The sequence below is a fragment of the Pleurodeles waltl genome, chromosome 6 (assembly GCF_031143425.1).
Source record: "Pleurodeles waltl isolate 20211129_DDA chromosome 6, aPleWal1.hap1.20221129, whole genome shotgun sequence".
Taxonomy (NCBI): Eukaryota; Metazoa; Chordata; class Amphibia; order Caudata; family Salamandridae; genus Pleurodeles; species Pleurodeles waltl.
Window position 1 is genome coordinate 724377331 of NC_090445.1, and position 10856 is coordinate 724388186.

Sequence of the window (10856 nt, forward strand, 5' to 3'; positions counted from 1 at the left end):
TACCTTGTCCACTTTTCTGGCCTTGTTTTTTGTTCTGGCTTTAGGACTCTGTGCACTGTAGCACTGTACCAGTGCTAAAGAATTTGTGCTCTCTCCCCTACATATCCTCAATTGGCATTTTACATTTACTTATAAGCCCCTAGAAAAGTGCATTACAAGTGCCCAGTGCCTATAAATGTAATGCTACTTGTGGGCCTCCAGCACTGATTGTGCCACCCATTAAAGTAGCCCTTTAGCCTCCCATTGCAGATCCTGCATGTGCAGTTTTACACTTCCATGTCAACCTGGCAAAGTAACCCTTGAGGCAGGCCAATACCTCCCCTTTTTATACATATAAGCCACCCGTAGAGTAGGTCCAGGACAATCCAGATGGCAGGGTGCACTGTACTTAAAAGGCAGGACATATACCTTTAAGTGTTACATGACCTGGTAGTGAAAAGCTCCCAAAGCTGTTTTTCACTACAGCACAGCCAATCTTTCCCATATGATAACATTGGGACTACCTTATTACATCTTATAAGTGTAATTCTCAATCTGGAAGAGATAAAGTTTTTGAGTTTGGTGTGTCTGGAATCACAATTTGAAATCACAGCTGATGGTGAAGTCGGATTTTAAACTGCAATTCTGAAAATGACACTTTTCAAAAGTTGGCATTTTCTTACTTCCACAGCCTCACTTACACCTGAATAGACTGTGCACTGTCCCCACACAAAGGACTTCATACTCCCCTGTAGTGAGTCTGGAACCAATGCAGGAAGGAAAGGACTTCTGTGCACTTCAAAGGCCCAACTGGGTATAAGAACTCAACCTCTGACACCACAAACTCAGTACACTTCTGGACCTGTGAATACTCAACTAGGAAGAAGGACTGCAGTGCTGCTGAAGGACTGCGACTCTGCTGGACTCCTGCTTTGCTGGACTCCTGCCTTGCTGTGCTGCAGGGATGCCTTCTATTCCCGTGCCTGACTGAGAAGGACTGGCTGGACTCTGCCATCTGCGAGTCTACCCTGCCAAGTGGTGCACCCTAGTTCTGGACCCTTGGAAGTCCAAAACCTAACGTGTTTGCTCTAGCGAAATTGACGCATTGACGCTGTTGCATGGAACAGAACTGGTGCATCGCCTTCAGAACCATTCATGGTGCAAGGTCCGCCCATCCCCGTCGCCAGAAGCCATGATGATGCTGCTGAATCTCTGTATCGCAGCCTCTGCGCTCATTAGAACCAATGCATCGCCTCAATTGCACAATGCATTCTCAACACCAGCCTTTGTATTGCAAACCGCGGTACCTGGTTCCTCAACGCCAACCCATCAGGAATTCACAACATAACTCCATCACAACTTGGTACTGACACATCATGCTGTTGCGTGAAGAACATCAATGCATCCCCTCTACTGCGTGGTTTGGAACTGACGTATTGTTCCACAACCACGATTTGAGGTACTTTTGTTCAGCGGGCCCAACCTGGTCGCTGTAGCCAGACGGCGTGCCATCGTAGTCAACCTGAACTTTTGACTTTGTCTCGGGCTGGTGTAACAAGATACTCCTGGTGGGTGCTTCTTGCTTCTGAGTGCTATTTTACAGTTCATACTTTGAAATTTCATAACATTTGGTTGTTTTGGTCTTTATTTATTAAATTCTAAACTATTTTTCTAACCTGGTGTGGAATCTTTTTGTGCTGTGTTTTCACTGTTTTACTGTTTGAAGTGTTGCACAAAAAGTTTGCACATTGCCTCTAAGTTAAGCCTGACTGATCTGTGCCAATGTGCTATAAGGTGAGCACAGGTTAATTTAGGATTTGACTGACACCCTGACTATGAGTGTGGTTGATGCTTGACTAAGGTTTACACCCCAGTTAATCAACAACCCAATTTCTAACATTGGCAGCAGCAGTGAATGGGTCTTGTGTGTGTGGAGTGCCATATAGTGACTTGATGTACACAACCATTCTACATCCAAGACCAATTTGTATTTTAAATTCTCCCTAATTGGCTTTTTGATTTTTCTCCAAAATCATGCCTCTGGCTGCTAGTTCTACTACTGAAAACATAGCATTTGAGCTGGCCAACCTAGAAACCTATACAGTGGCCCAGCTCAGATACTTCAACAAAGAGTTGGGGCTTCCTACCAAGAGTGCCACCAGGAAGGTGGAGTTACAAAAGGCGCTGAGGGCCTGGGCAGAAGCAATCACCAGACAGGATGACAGCACGGCTGAGGATGATAAACTAGTTGAGCCTAGGAATGGCTCTACTGAGGAACCACATGTAGTGGTTGAGGGTGAAATGCCTGATTCGGAGCTCCCTGTCAGAGCAGGGCGCAGTGTCTCTTTATGTGGCCTGTCCCCAGAGGAACTGGCAACGAGGAGGAAGGAGAAGGAATTCAAACTGCAGATGGCAAAATTAAAGATGGAGGAAAGGAAACTGGCAATGGAGGAAAAGAAGACTGAAAGGGCCTTCGAAGAGAAAAAGTTGTTGTTGGTTCATGAGAGATGCCTAAAAGAGTTAGATATCCAGGCCAGACAGGTTTATTAGAGAAGTGATGGTGGAAGCATAACTGTAGTACCTAAAGGAAAGAAAAGGGTTTGCAGACCCAAGGATTTGGTGCCCAGTTATGTGGCTGGAGGTGACATAGACACATGATTTGTTGCCTACAAATTTGCAGTGAGGGTTTACAAGGTATCTGTGGAGCCCTGTTGGGGGTGGTCTGTGGAAACACATGCCCACTGGGGGGAGAGACACACTTCTAACACCCGAGGTTGTGGACCACACCAAGTATGTCGCGTAGGCTCTCATTATCCTAATGAGACTACTGGATTTTGAGTGGCATGATCGTTCACAGTGTGGGGGACTAAGTCTGACCCACGGTGGAGGACCCTTGTCACTCTAAATCCGGGTTTTGCTCCGGCTAACTAGCAGTGCCTCCTCTCTCCCACACGGAAGAGACATTTGGGCAGCCGAGCGCATGACATCTTAGCACTTCCCAGGGAAGTCGTGGTCACTCAGGTCACAACCAGTTCTCTCATACACAGTACGGTCTCATATATAAATGACAAAAGCAGTTTGAGTTTTAAAGATTGGTTTAATAAAACGACTGCATTTTAGATAGCAAAGCGTGAGCTGCAATAACCACAACTACACAGCACATTAAGATTAAATTAGTAACGATGAGAGTGAAGCACAAGAATAAGGCTATCATAGTGCCACTAGATTATTTTCTCTCTAAGTTATATTTCGAGCACAGCATGTGAAGCTCTAAGCCTGCCTTTCAGGTTCCACCGGGAGGACATCAACCCTCATACATGAGCAAAGGCCCGTAATCTGCATCAGCATCTGCAACGGGGCATTCAGCATCTAGTTGTAGGTTCCTGGCCGGAATCTCCCTCTTGACATGTACTAGGACTAGGAAGTGTTTTTATAACTAACACGCAGATGTTCTAAGAAAATGTCCCTACGTAAAGATGTGTATTTTCTACAAATACTGGAGACTAAACTTCTACCACGTGTACCGGCAATGTACCAGACTGTAGCCTTGACTGAAGCACAGGGCGATCAAGAATGCATTATTTGAGAACACAGTGCTGAACTAAGCTAAACCGTGTGATAGAAGAAATTAAAACAAGACTGTAAAACTGGTTATTGTAAAATAACAGTGCGAAGCTGAATAAAATATATCTAGGGCAAAGTGCACAGCGGCCTAATATGAGAAACTAACGTGCATAAAGCTATATTAAAAATGGCTACACCACAAGTGCACAACTATAAAGGCCATTCCACTTGCCAAATGTGGGCTGAAAAGTATTACCAAAGGTTCAGGGAGAGCCAGAAGCTCCCCAACGAGTCCTGGTAGATTTTGTGGATTACTCCAGTAAGGCACTGAATGGTTGGGTGCTGGGCAGCAAGGTGAATGATTATGTTGGGTTGTACAAATATAATCATGAGCAAGCACATGCTCAGTGTCTGTTTTACAGAGTTCCACCTGCACCTAGTTGACATTAAGTTGACTTACCCCAGGAAGCTTGCTGAGAAGATGAACCTCCGGGCGTCCAAGAAGATATCTGGGTATCTGGGAGGGGGAGGGGTAGAATCCCACAAATTGAGTCAGGGTTCTTACCAGGCAAAAGAGGGGGGAGGGAAAGTTAAAAATAAGGAATTCTCAAAAAGCCCCCAAAATAAGGTATTAGTGGTAACCAGTCCCAATTTGATTTTAAAAAGAAGGAGTTATTTGACCATAATACTGGGAGGTTTGTATCCCCAGTGTTCGGAGTGCCTCAAGTATGGCCACTCCAAGAGTGACTCCAAATGTCCCAAGAGGGCACAGCTCCCCACCGGTGGGTCGACACCTGGGTTGGCAAATGTAGCATTCAGGCAAATGTAGCATTCGGGGAGCTTTGGGGAGCAGACAGAGGTGACCCTAGTTTTCCTCGGGGATAAGGAGATGGTGCCTAAACCCCGTATGCCTACACATTTTTCAAAGTACCAGCAGTGGGTCACCATCAGTAGGCAATAAGTGGAGGCTCTGTGAGACGCAGGAGCCAGCATGACTCAGTTGTCAGCTGGTGTCTGCAGAGAAGGTCCTACCGTACACTTCCCACCAAGTCGTAGTCACAGACAATTGCGCATGCCATCAACCGGTGGCTCTGGTTTCCTTTGAGTGGTCATCTGTAAGTAGCTATGAGACCTTCCATGCCTGGAGATTGTCTGTTAGGCAATGACTGGAGCACACTGCCTGGAAGGAGTCATAGCTCAGGTCTCACTCAGAAATTGTCTAAGTGAGTCTGTGTGACCACACTGTCCATGGCTGCCCAGGAAGGGAGTCAATGGTGTCTGGAGTGCCTGGCCTCTTGGGATAGGACACAGCTCCCCAGCCGCTCCGCAGCCTTCCATCTTCAGCAGCCAATTCCAGCCAGCTTTTCCCACCTCTGCCACCCATCCTCCTGCCTCCCACGCAGGCCAGGCCCACCCACCAGGACATTTGATGTCAGTTGCAGCACGACCGTGCTGAGCAGTGCCTGACCTCTTGGGATAGGAAACAGTTCACAATCACAAAAAAGGGGAGTGCGGGGTTGTATATAAAGTGTGGGGGTCAGTAGTGTACTAATTGTAACGCTAGACCACTCGTAGTCCTCAACTAGAGGTGAAAATTGGGTGGGCTGTGTAGTGATGTTCGGTCTGGGGGGAAGGAAAGGAGCTGGGGAAAAAAACAAGGAAAGGAAAGTTTCCTTTACGGACTAGGTGGTCTCACACACTATATAGTGTCATGCTTCATCATATGACCACCTAGCCCCACCCAGGTAGGACAGTGCCACCTGGGCGGACTCAACCTCACTGTTAAAAGAACAGGAGGGAGTGCGTAAATTAATCTTATTCCTGGAAAGAGGGATCCAGCTATACTAGGGAAATAAAAACACCTACTCAGGTACCCGGGTAACTTTAATGAGGGTCCTGTGTGGTGTGGTTAAAAAGGATGGGGAACCAGCGTGAGAGCAATGACTCACAAGGTCACCTGTCTAAAATGGGGTAGCCGACATGTTTCTGCCCTTATGGTGGAGCTATGGAGAGTCTCAGGGCATTCATCAGGGCATTGGATCCCTGTAGTGATTCCTACTTAAACACTGCGAAAATAATCACAAATGGAAGGGAGGGCCTACCTTAACCAAGAAAATAACTGGGGAGGACCCTCACAGGTTAAGGGATCCAATGCCCTCCATAGCTCCACCATAAGGGCAGAAACATGTCGGCTACCCCATTTTAGACAGGTGACCTTGTGAGTCATTGCTCTCACGCTGGTTCCCCATCCTTTTTAACCACACCACACAGGACCCTCATTAAAGTTACCCGGGTACCTGAGTAGGTGTTTTTATTTCCCTAGTATAGCTGGATCCCTCTTTCCAGGAATAAGATTAATTTACGCACTCCCTCCTGTTCTTTTAACAGTGAGGTTGAGTCCGCCCAGGTGGCACTGTCCTACCTGGGTGGGGCTAGGTGGTCATATGATGAAGCATGACACTATATAGTGTGTGAGACCACCTAGTCCGTAAAGGAAACTTTCCTTTCCTTGTTTTTTTCCCCAGCTCCTTTCCTTCCCCCCAGACCGAACATCACTACACAGCCCACCCAATTTTCACCTCTAGTTGAGGACTACGAGTGGTCTAGCGTTACAATTAGTACACTACTGACCCCCACACTTTATATACAACCCCGCACTCCCCTTTTTTGTGATTGTGTTCTTGTGGGAGCCGAGTGCGGTTGGTTTTTTTCCCCTTGCTCCCATCCGCTCTCCCTTGTGTAATGTGATAGGAAACAGTTCCCCAGCCACTCTGCATCCTTTTATTTTCAGCAGTCAGTTCCAGCCAGCATTTACCACCTCTGCTGCCCAGCCTCCCACTTCCCATGCAGGCCACGCCCACCCACCAGGACATTTAATCTTGGTCGCAGCACGACCGCGCTGAGCAGTGCCTGGCCTCTTGGGATAGAACACAGCTTCCCAGCTGCTTTGCAGCCTTCCATCTTCAGCAGCCAGTTCCAGACAGCTTTTCCCTCCTCTGCCATCCAACCTCCCTCGGAAGTCCCACTCACCCGTCAGGACATTTAATGCCGGTCGCAGCGTGACCGTGCTGAGCAGTGCCTGACCTCTTGGGATAGGACACAGCTCCCCAGCCGGTTCGCAGCACTCCATCTTCAGCAGCCAGTTCAGTCAGTGTTTCCCGCCTCTGCCACCCAGCCTCCCTCGCAGCCCCCACCCACCCGCCAGGACAATTAATGGTGGACGCAGAGCGAGCCGCCCACTTGGCACGTGCAGCGGGTGCACCAAGAGCAAGCCCGTATGGGCCAGTCCGCACCTTGACCGATCCCAGCGCCAGGACCCCTGGCCCTCGCTCCTTCCACCGCTAATCCTCCAAAGAACTTCAGGACCTGAACACCGGACAGCGCAATACCTGCTGCTTCATAGCCTCCCCACATGCCACCAAGGGACCTTTCAGCTGCCTACATTGCTGTTTCTCCTGCAACACACACCTACCGTCTCTCGCCAGCGCACCCAGAGCACCCGCACAAAAGGCTACAACACACTCTAAACCTCTCCAGCACTTCCTCCTCAATGTTTGCTCCTTATGCAAACATGGCACAGAAATCTGGGATACCATCACCACCCTTGACACAGACATTCCATTCCTCATAGAAACATGGATCAACCCTTCCTCATCCCCAACATCGCCACTGCTTCCTCAGCTGGTTCTAAGATGCTCCACAGGGACAGCATCAACAAACTCGTTGGCGGCATCACCATTATTTTTAAGGAATCCATCTACTGCACCACCACGGACGACAACCAAACCACCCACATGAAACACCTTAACTCCCAAGTCCAGACCGATGCCAACACCACCATTAGAGGTTATCCTAGTTTACAGATACCCGGGCCCACGACCGGCTTTCTGCAACCCCAGCGCCAACCGCATTGCACCCCTCTCCATGGACTCTCCACAGTACCTCCTACTCGGCAACCTCAACTTCCACCTCGAGGATCCCAACAATGCCAACTACATCACCCTTGTGGAGAACCTCAGCAATATCGGTCTCACCCGACTGATCATCAAGGCCACTCACAAGGCAGGACACACTATTGATGCAATCTTCACATCCAGCGATCAAATCAAATTCACCCACGTCATGGATCCCATGTGGACCGACCACCACATTTTTCCATTCCGACGCCCATCGTTCCGTCGCCAAAATACACAGCACTCCCCACCGCAGCTGGAGCAAGGCCACTGAAAACCTATGGACACAAACCCTTCAAACCCCACAGCCCGCATCAACGACTGACCTCAACCAGGACGTCAAGAACTTCACCTCCTGGATCACCAGGAGCGCCCACAAAGTTGCACCGCTGAAACATACGAAATCCAACCACTCTTCCAAACTACCCAGCTGGGACACCCCAGAGCACATCAAACGCAGCTGCTACAGACTCGGGAAAAAATGGAGCACAACCAAGGACCCTTCCAACAGAGCAGCCTTCAAGGAAGCCCTCAGCGACTATCACAACCACATCAAAGCAACAAAGAGAGCAGCCATCACCACCCACATTAACACCGCAGCCAAACACTCCAAAGAACTCTTCAAAATCAGCAACAAATTTGCCAATCCTACAGTCACAGAAAACATCATCCACCCATCCCATGAAGTTTGTGACTCCCTGTCAAACTACTTACACAACAAAATTGCCACCATCTACAATATCTTCGACCCCCAACCTGATGCTTCTGACCTGGAAAACCTTCCCCAAGTAGCACCCAACAGCCACACACTCACCCCCTGGACCCCAGTCACCACATAGACCACAGCCAACATCATGGCCTCCGTACACTCAGGGACACCCACCGACCCCTACCTCCACTGTCTCTTCAACCTTGGATCAGCTCAGTACTGACCAGCATCCTCAATACCACCATCTCCACGGCCTCCTTCCCTGTTGGATGGAAGCATACAGAGGTCACCCTCCTCATCTGCCGATCCCAATGACCTCAAAAATTACAGACCTATCTCCCTGCTACGTACCCTGCCAAGGTCATCAAAAAAGTCTTCAATCAACAGCTCACTGAACACCTCGAACAAAACCACCTGCTAGATATCTCGCAATGAGGATTTTGAGCTAACCACAGCACGGAGACCTCATTGCCACAGACAACATCAGAGCCCTCCTTGACCTTGGAGAAACAGCAACTCTTATCTTGCTTGACCTCTCTGTAGCTTTCGACACGGTCTCTCACCACACACTCCTCAAGAGACTCCACAACATCGGTATGCTACAAGACGCCCTCAAGTGGATTACCTTCTTTCTCTCTGACTTCTCACGAAGCATCTGCCTTCCACCCTTCAAGTGCACACCCAAAACCACCACCTGCGGCATACCCCAGGGATTTTCCCTCAGCCCCACATTATTTAACATCTACATGACCCCCCTCGCAGACATTGTCAAATCCCACGCCGTAACCATACTCTCCTATGCCAATGATACCCAAGTGATCTAACCTCTCACCAAGGACTTGCACAACGCCAAAAGCAATGCAATGAATGACGTCACCGCATGGATGAAAGACACCTGCCTCAAACTCAACACCGACAAGACTGAGGTTCTGATCGTTGTGAGAAACACCAATATCTGGGACCACAGCTGGTGGCAATTCGGGCCTTCTCCCACCGCATAGGACCTCGCCCGAAACCTCAGCATCATTCTAGGCAACCAACTAACTCTGAAACGTCAAGTGAACTCAGTAGCCTCCTCCTGCTGACACATGCTCTGGCTGCTTTGCAGAACCTTCAATTGGATGCTCACCGACACAAGAAAAACAGCAGTCACGCACACACTCACTCATCACCAGCCTCCTCGACTACGGCAACACCCTTTATGCTGGGATCCCCTCCCAGTTACTCAAATGTCTACAAACCCTACAGAACACTGTGGCCAGTATCATCCTGGATCTTCTAGATGTACCAGGATTACCACCCACCTCAGAGACCTTCATTGGTCTCTGGTCTGGAAGAGGTGCCAATTCAAAATCCTCACTCTAGCCTTCAAAGCTCTACACAATCAAGGACCATTCTACAACAACCAAAGTCTTAACCTCCACACCCCTGCAAGACAGCTACACTCCACAGCACTGAACCTCACACACATATCCTACATCCATCGCGCTCATAGGGGTGGCCGCTCTTTTTCCTACATCACAACCAAGTCCTGGAATGACCTACCCCTACACCTCAAACAGCTCCTTTCTTGGTGGTGTTCAAGAAATGGCTCAAGACATGGCTCTTCGATGAAGAGACGGCACCCTCAACATCCAGAAACCCTTAGTGGTGACAGTTGCCATGCTTTACAAATCTCTGATTGATTGATTTGGAGCCTGAAACAACGGCCCAGACAACTGCCAAAGAGAGGGGCAAGGGATGTGGCAAACCAGCCTCTCAGGTTCCTGCAGTGGAGGTTGAAGAGGTCCCAGAGGACGAGTCCCCTAAGCCTACCCAGGAGGACTTTGCCGCCCTAGGTGACCTGCCTGAGCTTTCTGGCTGGCAAGTTGAGAGTGGGCCCACCAGGGAGGAATTCTGGGGATCACCTAATCTATTGGGAGAATGATCTCCTATATAGCGGGCCTAAGGCTTGTGTTACTGGGGCAGCCCATGTGCTGGTGGTCTCCCTGTGTTCCAGGGCCTTCCTACTGGATTTGACACACAACATACCCTTGGCAGGACATTTGGGGCAAGGCAAGACCTTTGCCCAGCTTCTCTCCCACTTCTATCGACCTCAAATGAAGACAGCCTCTGATGCATTCTGCAGGACGGTCCCACCCGCCAGGCCAGTGAGAAATCAGGGAAAAAGCAAAAAGCTTCTTTCTCTCATTATCAGTCATTGCCGCCTCCATTGAAAGGGTAGGCATCAACATCATTGGAGCCTTGGACCCCTCAACAGACTTAGACAACAGGTTTGTCCTGGTCTTAGTGGACCATGCCACCTGCTACCCAGAGGCCATACCTCTGACATCAGTGACTGCACCTGGGGTGGCTAGAACTCTGATGGCGATCTTTAGCAATGCTGGGTTCTCCAAGAAAGTAGTGTCTGACAGAAGCATTAACTTCATGTCTGCTTATATAAGGTCCTTGTGAGATGAGTCTGGGGTAACTTACAAGTTTACTACACCTTATCACCCCCAAACCAGTGGTGTTGTGGAAAGGTTCAACAAGGATTTGAAGGGCATGATTATGGGCCTAATGGATCCCATTGCGCATAAGTGGGACATACTGTTGCCATGCCTTCGCTTCGCCTACAGGGAGCTGCCACACAAAGGAGTAGGGTTCAGCCC